The 23076-nt window shown below is 40.8% G+C and overlaps 1 protein-coding gene across 6 annotated transcripts in view; it reads right to left on the reverse strand.

Moving 5' to 3' along the window:
• The window catches only part of ABLIM1 (actin binding LIM protein 1), a 329208-nt gene that overhangs the window by 254508 nt on the left and 51624 nt on the right, over window positions 1-23076 (reverse strand). For 2 of the 6 annotated variants that reach the window (XM_059882059.1, XM_059882055.1), the window contains exon 1: window positions 1-21610. This exon is cut by the window's left edge and continues 16078 nt beyond it. The exons of 3 other annotated variants lie outside the window; for them this stretch is intronic. The gene's annotated coding sequence lies outside the window, so the exon portion shown is untranslated. Of the gene's footprint in view, window positions 21611-23076 lie in introns of those variants that run through there. One more of the 6 variants, XM_059882063.1, reaches the window with a different exon arrangement.

Genomic DNA, 23076 nt, shown 5'->3' on the forward strand with positions numbered 1-23076 from the left:
GGCTCAGACAGGAAAGAATCAACCTGCAATGCAGGAGACCTGAGTTTGATCCCCGGGTTGGGAAGATCCCCTGGAGGAGGGCATGGCAACCCACTTTAGTATTCTTGCCTGGAGAATCCCCATGGACAGAAGAGCCTGGTGGGCTACAGTCCGTGGAGTCACCAAGAGTCAGACATAACTGAGCGACTAAGCACAGCACATTACTTAGAATTACAGTAGTACTCATTAGAAGTAAAAAAGAAACTTTAAAAAACAGGTATATCTGTTATAAAAGGGCAATACAAGAAATCCTTGTGGTAATGAAACTGCTCTGTATCTTGGTTGAATCAACGTCAACAACATTGCTTGTGATACTGTACTGAAGCAAAAATGTATTTTAGTGATTATATTCTTAATTCTACCAAAGAATCCTACCAAGTTAATACATTTTTTTTTCTTTTTCCAGCTTTACTGAGGTATAACTGACAAGTAAAATTATAAATGTAAAACTTCAATAGATTTTCTACAAAGGTCCCAAGGCAATGCAACCAGGAAAGGAGACTTTTCAACAACGGGAAAAACTGACTATCCATGTGGGAAAAAATTAAACCTCAATCCCTCCCTCACAGTTCACACAAATTTATTTTGAGTTGAATGGAAGATGTAAACCTAAATCCAAACCTATAAAGCTTTTAAAAGAAAACATAGAATACCTTTCTTCCTTGGGATTAGGCAAAGATTTCTTGAATACATAGGATACAAAAAAACACAAACCATAACAATTGATAAATTAAACTTCATTGAAATTAAAAATTCTGTTCATTAAAAGGGACTGTTAAATAGGCAAATCTCAGGCTAGGGAAAAAAACACTTGCAAAACATAAAGTAGACAAAGAACTTCTATTCAGAATATATTTTTAGAAAGTACTACAACTCAATAAGGAGACAACACAATACTGGGGGGAAAAAAAACTTGACTGGCACTTCACAAAGAAAGATATGCAAATACCCATTAAGCACACGAAAAAGTTCTTAAATAATTAGTTATCAGGGAAATGCAAACTAAAATCACGATAAAATGCCTCTTTACCAAATTAAAGTACTAAATGTTGATGATGTAAAACAACCGAAACTCTTAATAGGTTGCTAGTGAGACTATAACTTGGTACAACAACTTCAGGAAAAGGGTTGTCATTTTCTGATAAAGTTAAACATACACCACCCCTTGGCCCAGCAATTCCACATCTAGATCCTTATTCAAAGGAAATGAAAAAAAAAAATCCACAAAAAGACATTTTGGAGTATTTTCATAGAAGATTTAATCATATTAGTGAAAAGTCACATAAAAAAGTCAAATCTCCATTGATAGCGTGAATAAACAAGTTGTGGTGTAGCTGTATAGTGGAATTCTATATTTAGCAGTAAAATGGAATGACTATTTCTACATACAAGGACATGGGTGAGTCACAGAGACCTTATGCTGAGCAAAAAATGCTTTATACAAAAAGAGTACAAATCCTTTACATGAAGTTCTAGAAGGGGCAAATCTATTTAGGACTATGGTTGTCTAGGGGTAAGAGAATCACCGACAGAAGACACAAGGGAATACCTGGGGATGTGGATATTGTGATAGGAATTATATGTGATAATATTGTGATAGGAATGATATGGATATATCCATTTAAAAAAATCTTATAGGTAAGATCTCCACATTTCAATGTATGCCAATTACACCTTTAAAAAGTAACTTAAAAAACAATACAGGGTGGAAATTTAGATCAAACAAGAATGGCAGAGTGTTGCTAACTGAGACTGGGTATGGACATGTGAAGTTCATTATACGATTTTGTTTATTTTTTTTTATTATGGAAATCTTCAAAAACATGCTGAGTAACAAAGGTACAATGAATTTTAACTTTGTATATGGCAACATGATCAGGTAGATGCTTAGAATTCTAATATTTAAGCTTAAACATTCAACTTTTACTACTTTTATTATTTTATTATTAATTTATTTTTTAATGGTAAGCTAAAAAGATAAGATTTCAGCCTGTTATTTCCAAGCTTTTCTCTCTAAATACCACATTATAAGTAAGGAAAATCTTTACTGCTAGTAAGCAAAAAAATAAATTGCAGATAATCATTCATTAATTATCCTTCTAAAACATTGACTTTTGAAACATAGGTAGTCCAGTGATTTACAGCAGAATTTTACTTAGATGAGTGAAATGCATGAACATGGTGAAGATCATAGAGTTTGCAGAATTTAAAAAGGTGTTAATTACAAAAGTGATTCATTTGTATTTTATCATCCATGTTTTCTACGTTTCTTATCTTTACCCAAAAGTCTACCATGACTATACATTAAACAATATATGAGTAAGAATAAAAACACTTCATAATGATAAAACATTTAATATCCCTAGAAGTTTTCATATAAATAAGAAATCAACAATACCAATTAAAATTCACTTTCATTTACTAGGCATTTAGCAACTCTCAAGCCATTTGTTCTTAAAAATAATATTTAATTATTTGTTGATTTTTTAATAGAAATTATATAGATACCATTGCTTTTAAATATATGGATTTCAGGAGTAGCTAAATAAACTAATTTAGATATTTGTAAACACTAACAGAGAAACTCTATTATATATAATTTATACTGAATAAAACAATAGTTATCCACAGAATAGCCTTTGTGAAATACAGTACTATGAGTTTACAAACTTAGAAATAAAATTATCTATGCTTCTTCTGTTCATCCTTCATACTTCCTCCCTCACAGACATACTTTCCACCCAATGATCAAAAGAATTTTATTTGTCTTCAATGCTCAGCTTAAAGACCACTTCTCCCTTGAAGCTATCCCTTCCAATCCCTGACTACATTCATCACACTACCTTCTGCTGCTACAGCAGGTTGTCTAACCGCTTTGCCTTATAGAACTGCTTCTCTATATATGCGTCTTCCAGTAGGTCTGTGTTTAACTAGTAGTGGATGAAGTGGCAGGTATTATTGTACCCATTTTATGGATGAGAAACCAAGGACTGATCAAGATGAAGAAACTTTCCCTAAGGTTGCATCACCTACAATGGCAGGCTCAGGATCCCAGTATATGCTGTCTGTCTCTCAAGCTTAAAGACTGCAAGAAACTGTCCTTTGAAACTCCTATGCCATTTAGGGTTTAATCATCTTTTTTGCCTCCAAAGTACCTGGTCTGTGCTTTACACATTACACATGCTGTAAGTGCTGGTTGAATTTGATCTTAATTTACATTATGTACTGTGAGAGTACACTTTATTTTGGGGCTCCAAAATCACTGCAGATGGTGATTGCTCCTTGGAAGAAAAGCTATGACCAACCTAAACAGCATATTAAAAAGCAGAGACATTACTTTGCCTTTGAGGTCCGTCTAGTCAAGGGTATGGTTTTTCCAGTGGTCATGTATGGATGTGAGAGTTGGACTGTGAAGAAAGCTGAGCACCAAAGAATTGATGCTTTTGAACTGTGGTGTTGGAGAAGACTCTTGAGAGCCCCTTGGACTGCAAGGAGATCCAACCAGTCCATCCTAAAGGAAATCAGTCCTGAACATTCATTGGAAGGACTGATGTTGAAGCTGAAACTTCATACTTTGGCCAATACTTTGGCCACCTGATGTGAAGAACTGACTCATTGGAAAAGACCTGGTGCTCGAAAAGATTGAAGGCAGGAGGATAATGGGACAACAGAGGATGAGATGGTTGGATGACATCACAGACTTGATGGACATGAGTTTGAGCAAGCTCTGGGAGTTGGTGATAGACAGGGAGGCCTGGCGTGCTGCAGTCCATGGGGTTGCAAAGAGTCGGACATGACTGAGCGACTGAACTGAACTGAACTGTGAGAATAAAGTATTGAATTAAAGGAGTTTTATCAGTTCACTCATTCGAACAGAGCGCAGAGGTTCCAAGCAGAGGGGCATGTCCGCCGCTGCCCTCTGCTGGACAGCCAGTTCTTGCACAAGAGTTACCCGTTTTTTCACTAGAGTGAGCTTGACTCCTTTTCAGAGCCAGTGTACCCGCTAAATCTTTACCCCTAGAGAAATCTGTGGATTTTCTTTGTAGAAATAGTAAGCACAGTGTACACTCACATGCCCAGGAATGCCATTTAAAAATATTTGACTTTTGCTCCCGTGAAACACAAACATCTTCTTGGTGTGGTTAGCATCAGCAAGGACCAACTTTTGAATGACATGGGTTCTATCTGTGAGCCTAAATCCAGGCTGCCATATGCCACCTGTACTTGGCATTTCTGTTGTTTGGCTTTTGTAGTTACTCAGTGATTTAAACAATTTCTCTCTCCTTCCCTGCTTCTTCCTGCCACACATACTCTACCGCTTATAACATTGCATCTCTGGAGTACCTTGGAGTAACAAGAGCTTAAATCATGGCAACATAAACTGTAAAAAAGTACCTTAGAGTTCTCAGTAGAATATTTTCATGAGCAGGGATTATCTGTAAATCTGCTTTGGCCAGCTACTAAACTAGAATTTAGATTATGTATTACCTATTGGCAGAGCTGTCCTAATGCCCAGTTTCAGGCTTTGCTTTAAATTGCTTCTAGCTCATTTATTTTTCATACCATTTTCAATAAAGTGATTCATAGGCAAAGCCTCCCTTTGGTCATTCTGAAAAGAAAAAAAAGTAGCAAGCAGGGCAAATCAGTCTCTCCCTTCCTGAGTGGGGGCCAGTGTCTTTTTTTTTCTGGCATGCCTGGGAATGTGCAAGTACACTTTGTTAAAGGCTATTTCCACAAAGAGAATCCACAGATTGTTTCCAAGGATAACGATTTAGTGGATCATTGACCCTAATAAGGAGTCAAGTCCAATTTCAGTGAATTCTGGTTCTCAAAGACACACTCATGAATAGTTCATCTGCTGCAGTGGAAAAGCTGCTTTATAATTCCTTTCATGTACACCAGTCTTAAGGCTTTTTAAAAACACTGGGTAATTGTGCCAAAAATTTGCACCCTCACCAAAATACTTTAAACAAAATGAGATACTTAAACAAGCGAGGCAATAAGAAACAAAAATTTGACATTGCCTTTCTTTTTAATTAGCGTCAGGTCTAGTTCTTAAACTAAACACGTGCAGAATCAGCTCAGAATCAGCTGAGAAGTATCTGGTTCATGTCATGACCTCCAGGGAGAGATGTACTTACACCACTGCAGATAAAAGGGTATGTGTGTGCATGCTTAAGACTTCTAGGTAAAAACATGGGGAATTTTTTTAAATGCTAAAACAAGACAGGCAGAATTCTGACTTGACTAGAACCAACCAGTCTGAGCTGTATTTTAAAGCAGTTACCACATAAACTATACAATAAAATGAATGCAATTTATTGGTAAATAAATTGACTTTAAATTAGGGACTTCCCTGGTGGCTCAGTGGTAAAGAATCCACCTGCAGGGGAACCGCAGGAGACGCAGGTTCAATCCCTGGGTCAGGGAAGATCGCCTGGAGAAGGAAATGGCAACCCCCTCCAGTATTCTTGCTTGGAGATTTCCATGGACAGAGGAGCCTGGTGGGCTACCATCCATGGGGTCACAAAGAGTCTGACACGACTGAGCAACTGAGCATGCAAATTAGGATATTCTGGTTCTCAAAGACAACACGTGTACCTGCTGGACATGATCTTATATTCCAAAGTCAGATGTTAATGCCCAGGGTCCCTGAGGGATGGGTCACCACCAGGAAGGGTATATATTAAGAGGGTAAGACAGACTTTGAGTAGCTGAAATGGGAGGAAATAGTCTTTAAAAAAACCCTTTTCTTTTTTGCAGAGGTTGAACCTGTTGAATAAGGATGATGGAAAAGGGGGAGAACCAGAGATGGTTTGGGAAAAGCAAATACAGAAGACAGACAGAAAGAAAATGGAAGAAGTCTTTCAACAAAAATTTACTCAGACCCTGGATGAGAAAGTCAGGGTACAAGATGGGCACAGAACCAAAAGTAACCCCTTTAAGATTTAGTGCCAAGATAAAGCAGAAGTGAAGCCACTGTATCTTCCAAAGACAATTGTTTAAGACATCGTTGTAATTTATGCAGGGAACCTTAACACCAGCAAGTATAACACGAAGTTTGAAATTTTATGAGATGTTTTATGTGCAGAAATCTTCAGTGCAAGGGCAGGGTTGTGGGTAGAGGGATGGGGGTGTGGATCAAATTATTTATTAATACATTTATTGGGTATTACCCTGAAACCTCTAATACAAGGCAGTCATCATTCTTACCATGAAGAATTGGATCCATTAAAAATCACCAAGTCAAATTCAAACCTTCAAACCTGAATCTCAAGTCCAAGACTACACTCCTTCTCGATCTCACCCTCAGAATCTGAAAATCAATCAACCAAAATCTGTTGAGTATCTACTACACACAAAATAACAATCTATAATTAGATAAGGGGATGGAAAACGACATAAAGTAAGTTCAGCAAATTCAAAGGGTTAGGAAAACTTTGGGAATTGAATTGATTTAGGCACAAGACACTTCTAGGAAAGACCTGATCTTTTTTCTTTCCAAGATTCATTCTGTCATCCAAGTTACATAAACTGCATTGTATTAGTAGCATCAGTACCAAATGATTGTCAGAGTTTTCTGGTACACCCTTATCAGTGGATAATCCTAACTATGAATTATTATCACCACAAATGTTTACTGGTGAAAAGTTGACAAGTCAAGGCATGTTCTAATATGCTGGAGCCGAAAACAACAGGCAGTGACAAATCCCAAGGGATCCTTTTCACAGGAGGAGTACACCAAGTGTGGCTTGCCATCTAAAGGAGGAAAAAACTAATCTCTTTCTAGATGCCAGTGTGATGAAGCTTGAGGCTAGAGACACACAACACAGTTGCTCACTTACGATAGGGAGAGGTAAGGTTATAAGAGATAACCTTTGGGGGAAATATTTTGTGAAAAGCAGAGAACTTGCTTTGTTGTTGAACTTGCTACATCCCCAAGGGGGTTTCGTTATCCTATTAACTCAATTACTATAAAGAGAATGGCCTACTCCTCTGATTCATTATGTTTCAGTGTTTCGTTCAACTTAAAAAAAAAATAAAAACCCTGCCCAATCCTGTGGGAAGCCAAAACAACCTCTCCCTGGACTTCCAATAAGTCGGTGAGGGACCAGTAATAAATTCTCAGTCACACAGAATGGCCTATGAGAGAGCAGCACTGTCAGTAGAAATACAGTGCAAACCACATGTGTCATTTAAATTTGTTTAGTAACTACATTACAGAAGTAAAAGGGGCGTCCCTGGTGGCTCAGTGGTAAAGAATCCACCTGTCAATTCAGGAGACATGGGCTCAATCTCTACGTCTACTGAGCCTGCTACTGAAGCCTTCGTGCCCTGGAGTCCATATTCTGCAACGTGAGAAGAGATGGCAATGAGGAGTCTGCACGCCACTACTAGAGAATAGCCCTCACTCTCTGCAACTAAAGAAAAGCCCACACAGCAACAAAGACCCAGCATAGCCAAAAATAAATAAACAAGTAAAATTATTTTTAAATGTAAAAGGAAACAAGTGAAATCAATTGTGATAATTATTTTATTTAAATCAATATATCAAAATATATTTAGCCCAATATACTACCCCTTCAACAGAGCTCAAGAGCCATGTGCAGCTACCATCTGGACAGTGCAGTCAAAGGCCATAATATCCCACAGGGTTTTCAATGTTTTACTAAACTATTTTGCTAATTGCTACTTTTCAAAGCCTATTTTGGTGGCATGTCTTTTATCATCAGATAGCGGTGAAGGCAAAATATGGACAACTCAAAAGTCTTGGGGATGGGAAATCTTATTAAAAGCTTCTTAACCATATGGAAAACAGCATTTTAATAGGGGAACCACCACGAGAAGGATGCCAGGGTAAAGTGCACGCTGAGCTATCTCTAGATAAAGTGGTCCAGCTACTGGCACACATTCTGAAACAAAACCACCCCAACAGGCACTGGCCCAGGACTGTCACGTGACCATCAAATAGCTACACCCTCTGAAGCCATCACGAAACTTCTTGATCTAACAGGAAGCCTTACCCTGAAAGTGCTTTCTCCTACCTGTCATGTCCTCTCTGCAGGTACCCTCTGCCACAAACGGCTCCTTGTCAAGCATGAGGCAATATGAAGAGACCCTCCTTTCATGGGACCCCAAAACCACATGCAACTGGTAATTAGAGGCAACAGTGATGCATATGAAAATAAATAGTATATTTCTGGAGAAGGAGGAGGTCAAGAAAGGGTAGAGGAACAAGTGGAGAGAATGAAACAAAAGTGAATGAGTTAATTTTAAAAAGAAGTACTTAGTCTCCCTCAACATTTGAAGAAAGGTGGGAGAGAGGGAAGAATGGAAGGAGGGAAGGAGGAAGGAACAAAGGAAGGAACAAAATAAAGGAATAAAATCTACCTATCCTAAAAGTCTACTCTGCTGCTGCTGCTGCTAAGTCGCTTCAGTCATGTCTGACTCTGTGCGACCCCATAGATGGCAGCCCACCAGGCTCCCCTGTCCCTGGGATTCTCCAGGCAAGAACACTGGAGTGGGTTGCCATTTCCTTCTCCAATGCATGAAAGTGAAAAGTGAAAGTGAAGTCGCTCAGTAAGTGTTCGACTCTTCGTGACCCCATGGACTGCAGCCTACCAGGCTCCTCCGTCCATGGGATTTGCCAGGCAAGAGTACTGGAGTGGGTTGCCACTGCCTTCTCCACCCTAAAAGTCTACTCTAGTTAGCGATAAAATCCAGCATCAGTGTCTTAATGCTTTAGTGAGGCAGCAGACAAGTTTTCCAATATAATTAACAGGAGTGGATTTACCATGAAGCTAATGATGCTTAAGCTACAAAGACTCTCACTTGCAGGGACCTTTCAAAGTCCTGGAAAGAACCCTCATATTTTTGGCCATAAGTCTGTTAAACTTCTGCACATGCATGCACACTCCACACACACACACACACACACACACGAAGATATTTCAATCAGAATCTTTGAAGACTCTCTTCTTTCCATTTTGACTTCCCTTCTTGCAGGTCAGTGTTGGAAGTGGTACAGAGTATATTTTAAGAATCTGGCTAAGGAGAAGTTGAGTTAGTCAACATTTAGTTTGGGGCTTTGTGGAATATATTGATGGGGTTCACAGTCACCTCTGCATATTGTTACATTATTGCTAGCTGTCACCCGTAAAATTGACTACCATGGACACTCCTATCACATACAACACTGACTCAGTGTCATGACATAAAGACATGAGACCAGAGGTCATGTGATAAGAATGTGTCTCACAGCATCCAACACAAAAATTATGCACGCACTAGAGGAGAAACAAGGTTTAAAATGTACAAAGGTCTATGGAAAAAACCTTCCAACCACCAGACATGTAAAATCAGAAGCAGAGATTCAGTTCTCATCAACACCAAAGCTCTCTCCTACCATAAATATACTTGATAATGAAACAGATATAATTACAAATGCACCATTCATTTTCAAGTAGACACTATGTGAAATCAAAATTATCGAAATTCTGGTATTTGTAGATCCAAAACTATAGCAGCAAGTATAACTGTGCAAAATTGCTTGTTTCATGTATTTCTGCTAGCAATACAAAAAGTAAACTTTAATAAGCTATGCTAAAAAGAAAAAGCATTTTTCTTTTCCCTATACAGAAAATATTATAAAATTGTTGTTAAGTGAAGAAGCAATCCAAGAGTATGCCATCTAAAATGTAGGGGGAGAAGTATTACAAAGTTATATCATAATATGCTTACTACTTAACTGCCTGTTGCTCTGTATTGCATGATATTTGATATCTGTCACTTTTAAGAAAGAAATTTGACATTTCTTGTGATTTGTTTTCTCTTCCTAAACATTCATCTTTATACCTAACTTTGTAGTCATAATTTTTCATTATTTTACATAAGGAGGACTCCTAAAATAATATAATCTTTAGGTTCCATAAAACCTTAGCAAAAAGTAACTAGACATACTACCATCCTCACCATGTGTACTCACACATACTTGGGGATGCACACACACACACACACACACACACTTACTTGAGCAAGAACTGCCATGTTGACCGAGGTCAAGGATACCCACTGGACTTCCCATCCATTCCTCTCACTGGTTCAACTGCCAACATATCCACATCCAGAAGTGGAGTCACTTACAGAGCTTTGTCAACTATCAGAATTGTATTAACATGCAATCTTGACAGAATACACACTTTGGCTTTCCAGAAAGAAATATGTGAGTTCACATTTGCATACCAAGTATCTGAATTTCACTATTTCACTAGAATAAGTGAGCCTCTGAAATATTTGCTCACCTTTCACTCATTCCTTAAAATTCTAAAGACATTCTGACATGTCCCACTTAAAGTTGATCTTTAAGCTCATACTTGCAGGAAAGTAGATCTGAAAAAGGCCAGCCAATGATTATGATAATATCAAGCTATTCCTATTTCATTTGGTGTCTGTAGTCTCTATGAGGTATCTCTTTCTGCCACAAGGCACCATGAATTCACTTGCCACAAGAACAACTTGTAACAGAAGTCATCTTACTTCCAGTTGTCACAAGCAAGGCAATGAATACTGCTGTCCAGCCTCTCCTTAGAAATTGATTTCACTGAGAGTTTTGCAAAATTTTCTTTTGCTGATTGTCTTGCTTGCAGTCACCCCATTTCAACTTACCATGAGCTCTTCTGTTGATATATAATGGCTTTTTATAGGAACTGAGTATATTCCCTATCTTTTAATGTTCAATTTACATGGTAACAATGTTGTAACCATTGAAAAAGCCACAAGGAAAGCTTAGGGTAGATTCCAGTTTCACAGTTACACATATCACTCTTAGGATCAGGAAAAGCCAGGGTCTTGGCAGGAAACAGGTAGAATATTCACACCAGATGATTCGAAAAGAGTTAAACAAAGTGGGTGTTTACAAAGGTGTGGGAAGGGTTTAGGTAAACCTGCAAAGAACATGCACCGCATGAGGCTAGCTACTTGTAGAGCTATTATTACTTACCCTCGGCCAACAGAGGTGAGGAGTAGAGAAGATACTAGAATCTGAAGTGCTTAGCTGAATGGGGAGGGCTACCTGGCAGGCACTGTGGCCATTAATAGAGGGACAGACAGCCAACAGTGACCTGGCAGCGAAGGAGTCAGGGGAACAAACCCCAACCACATTCTCCTCCCACTCTCAGATGCCCTGCCAGAGCCCCTCACAGGCGGGATCCAACTCCAAGCAGAAGTCAAATGAGTCATTGATGCAGCTGTAGAGGTGAGCCTAGAGCACAGAACAAGAGCAAAGGGTAGAGAGAGTGGAGTCCAAGGAACATTAGGAAGATTTTCAGTGTGTCCTTGAGAATGAAAGGAAAAAATCTCATTACAAAGCATACTAATGCTATAGTTAAAAGTTACAGTGGTCCCTTCATAAGACCTAAAAATTACAGCATAGAGGTATACAATGGTTTTCAAACCACCATGCACATGTGCTAAGTCGCTTCAGTCGTGTCTGACTCTTTGAGACCCCCTGTAGCCTCACAGGCTCTTCTGTCCATGGGATTCTCCAGGCAAGAATAATGGCGTGTGTTGCCGTACCCTTCTCCAGGGCATCTTCCCAATCCAGGGATTGAACCCATGTCTCTTCTGTCTCTTTCATTCGCAGGCATGTTGTTTACTGCTAGTGTCACTTGGGAAGCCCAAAACCACCATAATAAATGCATAAGATAGGAAATTAAAAAACAGAAAGGCTGCAGTGTATTATGGGCTACATTCAGACTGACTACATTTAGCCAAAGCTACCTTCTATTTGCCAGGCTCCCCAGTGCCATGCTGGCTCTCTTGGTTGAGTTTTCCAGTTTACTGTCAACACATGGCTGAGACACACATGCTAAGTGGATAAAAGTTAAGTAGATGACAGCTCACACTCAGATGCCACTAGTGTTAAGTCTTAGCGATACATGGAACAAGCTGATAGGGGCTGGTCAATGGTACAGGAATATTTGGGGCTTCTCAGGGCTAAGTTGAATCTGATCAACAAAACTGTCATTGATATTATATGGGGTTTTGTTTGTTTTTCTCTAGGTCATGTCCAACTCTTTTGTGACCCCATGGACTATAGCCCGCCAGACTCCTCTGTCCATGGGATTTCTCAGACAAGAATAGTCGAGTGGGTTGCCTTTTCCTCCTCCAGGAGATCTTCTCAAACCAAGGATTGAACCCAAATCTCCTGCATTGGCAGGAGGAGTCATTACCACTGAGCCACCTGGGAAGACTCAGGCTTTACTAAGGAAGAGGGGACACTGGTATAAGAAAATGCCTGCGAAGGAGGAAGCCAATTCCTACCGTGCTGGCCTCTTTCTGGGGCACATGCGTTACTTGCCAAGAACAGCAGAAGGGCAGGTTTCCATTCCAAAACTATTGTGTTGGTCAAAAAATTCGTTCAGATTTTTGCATAAGATGGTCCAGAAAAACCCAAGTGAATCTTTTGGACAGCCCAATAATACAGGCTGATCCCCTTCATATGGAAAGTCCAAGATCCCACTAAAATCCCTGCATTTTGGGAGATGTTACAAAACTGTTACTCTGTTAGGAAGCAACAAGGGAGCTAGGTCCCCAAGGGACAGTGATTTTTAAGTACACAATAATAAGATCTGGCAGTAAACCACACATCCAAAGAAATAAACACGAAGCACAAGATGAAGGGACAGGGAAAATAGAAAACAGGCCTTGTCAAGAAGCCAAACCTCAATGTTTTTCTTACCCAATGAAGGGGATTACAAGGCTCCTAACCCCACATTTCCTACCACTGGCATCTACTTAAAGTGCAGCCTTTTCATTTGTGTTAGTCTTTTTTTGGTAACACTAAAGAATTTGCAGCCAGCTTCATTCAACAGGATTGCTTCCCTTTAAGGGGCAGCTTTGAAGAAAACTTCCTCCTTCGATAAAAGAATAGAAGAAGTGAGGAATTCACACTCATCTTTCTCTCAATGCAAAGAGAGTAAGTGATAAATATCACTGTTACAGAAAACATATGTCTTTGTACTTAAAAAACACACACAGTGGATGGAGTGACAGCTTAAAAGCAGCTCAACCGAGACCAAAATGAGACACTGACTTGGACCTACTCTGTGTTAACTGCATTCTGAAGGTGCTGTGTGCATGGGGCCTACACGCAGACTTGAACTCGAAAACCATCTCCCAGAAACACCTAGAGAGGAACCTCGATAAATATATCAGACCTCACCAACATTCTACTTTCGGGAACATTCTTCCCCAAACAGCATCCTCTGAAGTGGCCCCCTCTGATGCTATTTAGCCTGGGATTAAGTACCTTCTCTTCCTGTTTACTCATCACAGGGCTGGAGCTGGTTTTTTAATTAGCTTCATCTAGATGGTGAAATCAGCTGTTTGGAACCTCTGACTTCACATCACTTTACAGATGAAAAAAAACTAAAGTTCACAGAAGTAAGTTAATTGGTGACCAGTCAGTCCTAAAGGAAATCAACCCTGAATATTCACTGGAAGGATGGATGCTGAGGCTCCAACACCTTGGCCACATGATGCGAAGAGCTGACTCATTGGAAAAGACCCTGATGCTGGGAAAGACTGAAGGCAAAAGGAGAGGGCGAGAGCAGAGAACGAGATGGTTAGATAGCATCATGGACTCAGTGGACATGAATCTGAACAAACTCCAGGAGACAGTGGAGGACAGGGAAGCCTGGCGCGCTGCAGTTCTTGGGGTGGCAAAGGATCAAACACAGCTTAGTGACTGAACAACAACAACAACAGAAATGACTTACTGCAGATGAGACAACTAATCAACTAAGCCTAGAATGAAGGTCTTTGGACATGGAGCCCGGGGCTCCTTGTGCTATAACACTTCTGGGTCTCCAGTCAGATGAAGCCTTTCAAAAATGGACTGTCAACCACCCGCATTGAAAGAAACCAGTGTTCCTGACACCTCAAGTGGAAAGCTGCACTTGAAAAAGCTTTGGGAACTCTGGAGGGTTGACGTCCTCGTGACTAGTGTTACCAAAAGATCCCCAAATCAGATCTGAACGCATCCAGGCATGGCTCATGCTGAGCTGTCCTTTGACTGTAACCAAGAAGGCAGAGCCACAGAAGACTGAAACGATCCCTCTTGTATCTTGGGATCACACACGCTCAGAATGGGTTGGTTTGTTTTGTTTTGCTGCAGCTTGCACACAAGTACAGAACAGATTATTTCATGTAAACTATTTACAGATTCAGAAATCTAAAGAACTCTGTTGCACAGCAGGAGATTCATTTCCCTTCCTGAGTGTACCAGGATATTTTGTTATGACACTCAGTAGAATTCTGTTTTAGAAATACAACAATGTGTCCACTCACATGTTGAGCATTGTTTATCTTGTGGGGCTATTTTGAATAAAGCAGCTATAGATATTTACATGCAAATCTTCTGGTGGACATATATTCTTTTTTTAAATTTTTTGATTGAAGGATAACTGCTTTACAGAATTTTGTGGTTTTCTGTCATATATCAACAGTCATTAGACACGCCCACGTCCCCTCCCTCCTGGACTTCCCTCCCATCTTCCTCCCCATCCCATCCTTCAGCCTGTCACAGAGCCCCTGTTTGAGTTCCCTGGGGCATACAGCAAATTCCCATTGGCTATGTATTTTACATATGGTATTGTAAACTTGGATGTATATTCTTATTTCTCTTGGAATGGGATTCTGGATCTTAAGGTGAGAGAATGTGTAAACTGTTAAGGAACTGCTAAACTCAATACCAACATGGTTTGTGAATCATTTTTAAAAGTCTCTTATTTTCAAAAAATAAGAAAACTAAGCAAAAGCCTTAAGATAATTATCCATTCACTGTAAAAAGAACTAAATAAACTGACCCCATATTATGTCATTATATATAGAAGGATTGTCATCCTTCTGATTAATAAAAAACAAACAAAACTTCATTTTTCAAAAAAAACACTTCGTATTCTCTTTCTCTTCTTCCTTCCCCCACCTCCTTTTCTATTCCCTTTTAATGCCATGAGGACAGTAGTGATTTCAACATCGACTTTTGCATATTCTTAAAAAAAGAAGGAAAAGAAGAGAAAAACACAAAGCTCAAAGCTGATACCACATCTAAACTTTCAACACTTTGAAAAGTTACTTGTGTTTAATATAATATTATTCTTAATAAACTTACTAGCTTTCATGGAAGCATGGACTTTCTTATTTGATGCAGGGGGAAAAAGGCAAAAAGATTTCCCAAACAGGCTGAGGGCCAAGGGAGTTGGAAGACAGAGCCAAGAAAGAAAATTCCAGGCATCTTAGTTGCTCTACTTAGGGAGCATTGCCCTTTCCTCCTAATTAGCTAGCCAAACACCATTAGTTTTCACAAACACACCTAGGATTAGTATTCAACCCTCTTCCTTCAATTCTTTCCCAGCAAAAATCAGCTGCAAGAAAGGGACAAGCCTGGGAATTCAGGAATCTTCTGCTTTTTTCCTAGTAAGAACACATTTAGTAAAACAAAACAAAAACCAAGTTACATTCCTGAAAAGCCACGTATTTCCTCATAACACCTCCTCCCTGATAAGCGACCCAGGCTAACCTTGAGGCTGACTTGCTCTCCTTTCACTTAGCCCAGTGGGTAAAAGTGCCCAGTGCTCACACACAAGTCAGTCCTCAAAGGAGGACAAAGTGCAGAGGGGTCCTTCCTGACCTCGGCTCTCACCGTGGCCTTTCCTTTCTAGAAGAAACCTACAGTACCATTTATGTTTATTAAACGCTTTATTTTGTATTGGAGTATAGCCAATTAACAATGTTGTGATGGTTTCAGGTGGTCAGCAAAGGGCCTCATCCATAATATACATGCATCCATTCTCCCCAAATGCCCCTCCCATCCAGGCTGCCACGGAACATTGAGCAGAGTTCTCTATGAATAACAGATTTAAATCCTGGAGTTTGGGGGCTAGTTAAGGTTAAAATTGAAGTTCACCCGTCCAAAAGAAAAAATTTCTTCTGAACAATAAATTTCAATTTTCAACCAAATAGACTTCTGAATTCTTTCATTTGCATACTAAGAAAAAGGAAAATGTGAACAGAGATATTGCATTGATCAAAAAATTAGTTCAGATTTACCCATAAGATGTCATGGAAAAACCCAAACCAACTTTTTGACCAACTCAATACAATGTGGAAAAAAGCATAAATACAATGAGCATGTTATAGATTGCCCTTGAAATTCATCTAAAGAGTTAGGTACACAGGACAGAGCAGTCACATTTGACTCCCATCGTGATATGGAGCCACCATCATGGAGCCAGGTCACAAAAGTTCCTATTTCTCCCTCCACTTACCAACCAGACAAATCAAGGATTTCCACAAAAGGGTGGTGTAAGGATAAAGCAGAAAAGCTCTCTGGTCCTATTGGAAGTGCATGTTCCATCCACCCCTGGAGTCCCTCTTTCCTGTCTTAGGTTGTCTGCTGGAGACCTCCAGACCAGGAGAACAGCTCTCCAATAAGCAGAGAAAGGGCTTCCCAAGTGGTGCTAGTGGTAAAGAACCCACCTGCCAATGGAGGAGGCATAAGAGATGCAGGATCGATCCTTGGGTTGGGAAGATCCCCTGGAGGAGGGCGTGGCAATCCACTCCAGTGTTCTTGCCTGGAGAATCCCTTGGACAGAGGAGCCTGGCGGGCTTCAGTCCACTGGGTGGCAAAGGGTCGGACAGGACTGAAGCAATTTAGCACGCAGCAAGCAGAGAAAAAAGACTCTTTCGTCATCATGTGCCATGTCCCTCCACATAAAGAAAGTGATCCTTCCATCATTTATGCCCAGAATTAAGACCATTTCTCCAGCTCCAGCTGACACTCTTTAGTTAGAGTAACTAAGTAAAGTAGGTACATATATATGCAACTTCTGATGGTTTGCCATACATAGGGGTCCAAAATTGGTAGAGAGAAATAAAGAAGAAAACACTTCCCCACAGCACCCAAAAAAAAAAAAGAAAGAAACAAAGTCAATGTAAATATATTTTTCTGAGTTTCTTATGTGGGGACCACCACCTCCTGAACTTACAGGGGATATTTTCTTAAGTATAATCACCTGTCTTCCTATTGATGGACTTCATCTTGAACATACATGCTATTAAGATCATGTAAACTTGCCACACCAGAAATCCTCCTATTTCAACGATGTCAATGATTTGGGAATCCAAAGTAAAATTAAGTCCTTTAAAGCTCCAAGAACAAATGATCCTCTGCCTGAGTGGTTTTTATGCAGATCTCCAAGGCTGAGTTCATTACACACTAGCTGTTTCTGCAGATGCCAGATATGTATAAATTTCTTCTGTAATTGCTTGCACTGATCGGAACTACTCGTCACAGGTGCAGCAGGAAAATACAGGGGAAATGGTGAGCTTCGTTAAGGAAAGCTGCCATGTGAACATGGAGCTGTCATGGTAGTCACAGTTACCATGAAGCAAAGTATATGCTGGTACCAGGTTTCTGCTCACATCACTGCTGCAAGCTCACCAACTAATGCCGAAGCATCGCAGGATCTCATCCATTCAACTGCTGTCTGTTGAACTCCTGCTACTGGGGAGTAGGACGCTGGGGTTGGGGACACTGTGGCAAGTGAGAGGCCTCATCTATGAATACCTGACCAATGGGTTAATTCTTGCCATTAGTGTTTGTTAGGAGCAAGTGAACTGTTCTGCATGGATACCTTTATCTACTGATCTGAAGAGACTCTGAGAATCTAACAGCTGGAAGGGATGTTTGAGGTCCTAAGAAATATACAAAAACCAGAAAATTGATATCCTGCAGAGAGTGTGCTGGACTCTAGATGAATCAGCTAGAATTCCTCAACCTCAACATCACTGACATTTGGAGTACAATAATTCTTTTGTCGTGGGGATGTCTATGCCTTATAGGATGTAAAGCAACAAACATCCCTGGACTCTGCCTCCTGAATGCCAGCAGCATCTGCCCCTGAGATGTGACAATCGAAAATGTCTTCAGGACTCCCAAGTGGTACAGTGGGTAAGAATCTGCCTGCCAATGCAACGGACACAGGTTTGATCCCTGGTCTGGGAAGATTCCACTTGCCTCGGGCAACTGAAGCCCATGCTTTGCAAAAAGAGAGGCCACTGCAATAAGAAGCCCAAGCATAGCAACCAGAGAGTATCCCCCAACTCATCACAACTACAGAAAGTCCACACACAGCAACGAAGACCCAGTGCAACCAAAAATAAAAATAAATTGTCTAAAAATGTCTCCAGACATTGCCAAATGTTCCCTGGAGGATAAAACTCCCTCCAGTTGAGTACCACTGAAACAGATACCATGAATAAATCTTCAAACTAGGATTTTTTTCCTTCCAGTTTTATTGAGATATAATTGACACACAGCACTGTATAAGTTTAAGGTGTAAGGAACTGACTTCTAACTAGAATTTTATTTAAAGAAGGCAGGACAATGGAAAGAGGGGAAATAAGTAGACACATAGTATCCCTTTGAATAAAACTTCCAAATTATCAACAGATGACCCCAAAGAGCCAAGTGATTTACGCCCTACCCTCAACACACACACACACACATACACACATACATCACACATACTCTTTTCTCCTATTTTACAATAGGAAATGCAGTATGGAAACACCTGTATTATCACCTGCTATATGATTCTAAAAGAAATCACATGTGGCTCCATTTTGTAAGAAAATTTTCCTTCTCCTGAAGCTCCTGGTAATGAGGACACGGGATGAAGCATTCTCTCCTGGTTCGGGCTGGATGATTAATTACCTCTGTGGAACAGCGATGTAGCAGCCTGTCTGCCAAGTGTCCCTGGGACCCATAATTAACCCAGAAGGTCCTCCAGGGGGAACAGACAAGAAGCCAAAGGAATATAATTAAATCCCTTGCAGCTTTAAAGGTGCTCAAGTCCTAGATTCTTAAACCAAACACACTGTTGGTCTGGAATCACCAGTTCTCCTCCCATTTTGCCCATGATCTTCCAAATAATCTAGCTCTGTGTTAACCAATATTATGTGATGTCAAGTTATTGAAAAAACAAGGTGTAGAAGAGTGTGTCTGGGTTGCTCTCATATGAGTAAACAAGATGCATAGGCATGTACGTGCAAGAAAAATTTGTGGAAGGAGACAAAAGAAGCTTAACATTGGCTACCTCTGCAGAGTGTAAGTGGGGTCACAGGAAGCTCATTTCACTGAATATCCTTACATGCTGCTCGAATTTTTTGTTCACATGTGTATGCTATATAATAATGACCAGCCAGCAGGTAGCAAACTCGGCAAGAAAAGTCTGGAATATAATGAAAAGTAGGAAACATAATGAGAAGCCAATAGATTCTACACCTCCCCCTCAAAGAACACTGATTTCCTTGCTTTAAATGGCAGGATTTATGTTTGGTATAGTTTCACAGGGGCTGAAAATTTACTACATAGGCTCTCTTCATTAAAAAGTCCAGTAAACATTTTTTGACTACCTACAATGCCCAAGATACTGTACAGGGCAGTTTACATCAATGATCTCAGCTGAACCTTAATAACTCTGAGAAGGAGAATCCCTGCTCTCTTATGAGCTGTGGGACATAGCCCAAGGTCACTGAGATAGTGAAAGGGCCATACGAGGCTCGAGCTTGAAGCTCAGTCCTGTCCTTACCCTTCACTCCCATCTTCAGAGCCCTGGGTGAAGTGACCTGACAAGTCCATTGAGCTCACCCCTGCTTGGAGGATTGTGAGAGATCAGTGGTCTTCTCATCACTGGTGTCAGGCTCACAGGATAATTCTAGGTATGGCAGCAATAAGGATGTCCATCCTTGTATCAGAGTGTGTGTGGTATAGAAGGCCACAAGAAGCAGAAAAGAGATATTTGTGTCTGTTAGACTCTTATCTTCTGAAAACCCATTGGGCTGGCTGCTCTGGCTGAAGTCTGGGCCTTCTGGTGGCCTCTCTGAACAAATCACTTTTCAATGGTTAGACATTTTCAGAATTTCCATTCTTTAATCAAACATACCTGCCTTTTCTTCCATTCCTTTAGAATAATTCTCAATAATTAATCCTATAAACTGCACCATGAAGAAAGACCTTTCTTTACTAACATGTTTTCATAGGGCTTCTTGGAACCTCAAAGGGCACTCTGTTCAGTGAGCAAGAATGCAGAGACATCTTTAGGAAAGAAAGGCTTCCAGTAGCCTTTGAATCACAATACTTATCCATCCTGAAAGTTCCTCAATTATCTCCTTTCTCCCAGGGTCCTTATGGATGTAGCAAGACCAGGGAAAACTCAAATGAAAAACAGCAAGTATGAAAACTTCAATCTTAAAACAAGAAACCAAATCTATTTTCCGTACAACATGAACCATGAAACATCATCCCTCCCGCCCCTTCTCGGGCATTTGCCTACTGTTTACCTTCAATCTTCACAACTCCAGCCATATAAACAAACCAACAAGGACAATTAATAGCATGCCTCAATGAAAACCCTTCCCAGCACTGGCTAAAACCCAAACACAGAATGTCTGAGACCCCAGTCCCTACTCTGAGCCGGGGTCAGCCCGCCCAATAAATCTGGCTCCCACTGAATGTCAGTTACTCTATAAGAGGTTGCTCTGCGAAGTGATGGGAAATTGTGCTCGGCTAAGATAAGGAGGGTGGCCACACTGTTTATTAATAGATCAAGTAGCTTTTCCAGGTCTGATTTGGTGGTAATGGGGATTAACTGTGCTCTTTTCCAAACACGTTCCTGGCTTGATCCCTTCTGGGACAGCTTCCTTAGTTAGCAGGGACTCCCTCACAGGTAACCTTCACTTCTCAGGACTGAAGGCAGCACAGGAAAATCTCCTGGACTTCAGAAATAAGCTCTTTTACATTCTTCGGAGGATGGTTTGTGGACTCCTTCCAGCCAGTGGGGCCCCACTGAGCACTTACTTCTAAGCAGATGCCCAGAGATGGCCCCCGGCTTTATGCAGATAGATCAGTCTGGAGGACGTCCTTGACAAACAGGCAGGTGGGCCTGGAGGGTAACTAAGAGCTCTGAGAGGATCATTTTAAACCTTAAAATCAGATCTCAAGGTTCAGTCACATTTTTGTGTGTGTTATTAAAATTCCAGAGATCTAAATTTCTAAATCTATCCAATAGCCTAATTGAGAAATTTAAAAAATAGTTGTCATTTACTCCCTGTTTCCAACTCATATTTACATACAGGCACACACACATTTTAGGGCTTCCCAAGTGGCACAGTGGTAAAGAATCCGCCTGCCAATGCAGGAGATGCAGCAGACGTGAGTTTGATGCCTGGGTTGGGAAGATCCCCTGGAGGAGGAAATGGTAACCCACTCCAGTATTCTTCCCTGGGAAATCCTATGGACAGAGGAGCCTGGCGGGCTATAGTCAATGGAGTCTCAAAGAGCAGACACAGTGACTGAGCACACACACGCTCTAAGGCACAAGCAGAAGAGGAAATTTTGCTTTCCTGGCATTTCTTTTACCCCAGATGATTTTGCTTACCGGATTTTGCTCCCACTGGTGCCAAAGACACGTTGTCCTTGCCTGGGCAGATGCAGAGCCGAAAGAGCAAAGAGGAAGAGTGGCCTGCTGCATGGCTGGCCAGGAGAGGCGGGGGAAGAGGGGGGCAGCTCCTAGGTCAGTCCTTTTCCCCCAGCAAAATCCCGCTCATGCTTCAGATCCAGCTCAAACTGAGCTAACCTCTCCTTCTGTAATCATAGCTTGCAACATAGCACTGAGCACATTGTACCGTAACGATTATTTACATGGCTGTCTTGCCAGCAGACCATGAACTCCTACCTAAGCTATTGTAGCCTAGCACCTATCCCAGTCATAGCCCCAGAGCTGCGGTAATTATGAAAATGCACCCTAATGAGATTTTCCTATTCAGTCCTTTCTAAGCGTCTGACCGGATTTGGGTGAGGAAGACAAAGTGACAGATCCAAAGGACAGGAATACCCAGGGGAGGCAGGCTCAGAAGAGGACCAGAGCCCCATTAGACAGGGGACAGTTCTGCCGGGAGGGACACACAATGATAAATACAGCCCCCTGTAAAAATATTCAGACTGTCTAAGAGAACAAAGTGTAGCTTGGCCGGACATGGGGGTCTCGGGAAATGGAATAAGGGGCAGGTAAACTTTAATGACTGAAACAGGAACAAATGAGAGCACAGACTGCGACCTGGGAGGGCAAGTTGGATGGAATTATTCTAGTGGGTTGAGCCAGGCCAGCACGAAAGGACTGCAGAGAAAGGTCAGTGTGCATCGTGACCTTTTCAAAACTTTGAGAAAAACCATCGATCTATCCTGGGCTGACTCTTACCCATCTTCCTCCTTACCACCCACCTACCATGGAGACAGCCTCTCTGCCCTTTCAGCTGGTCTGACAAGCCTACACATAGAGACGAATTTGTGTTTCATTGGAAAACTACGCATTGTCTATATACAACACACACTTAAGGGTTATCTGATTTTAGCCCACTTTGTCTTTGAATCCTTTGCACCTCTTTGTTTATAGATTAAACTGAGAGATGCCATCGCTGTAGAGTCTGGTAGAGGGTCAATTGCCTTCCTTCCCACTGCATGCAAAAATCAGTTTGCTTCTATTTACATATTTGTTTCAAAATTCCAGATCTAGAAATGTATGTGGTTTCAATTCTCTTTTGAACTGGTTATAACACCTGTATGGTTCCTTTGTTAATTAATGAGTAAAACAAAACTGTCGACATGTGCTCATTTTGATATCTGTAGGAGAGCCAAGGTTTTTATCTTTTTCTGAAAAGATTACCTTTTAACAATTCCGATTACCTCTTATCCAAACTTTCAATCACTTTTTAAAAGGAAGACCCCTCATTTCACAACTGGAAGGCTACTGACGGTATTTAAGTTGCATGTTCTTTATTAGTGTGCAGCGGAGAGAGCCCTTAACAAGAGACTCCATGTGGCTTCCAGTTCTTACTAGCTGTGTGACTTGAGTACGTTACTTGATTTCTTTGGGCTCAGTTTCCTCATCTGTAAAACAGAGTCACTGTGAGCGT

Source organism: Bos taurus, chromosome 26, assembly GCF_002263795.3.
Source record: "Bos taurus isolate L1 Dominette 01449 registration number 42190680 breed Hereford chromosome 26, ARS-UCD2.0, whole genome shotgun sequence".
In the NCBI taxonomy this organism is placed as follows: Eukaryota; Metazoa; Chordata; class Mammalia; order Artiodactyla; family Bovidae; genus Bos; species Bos taurus.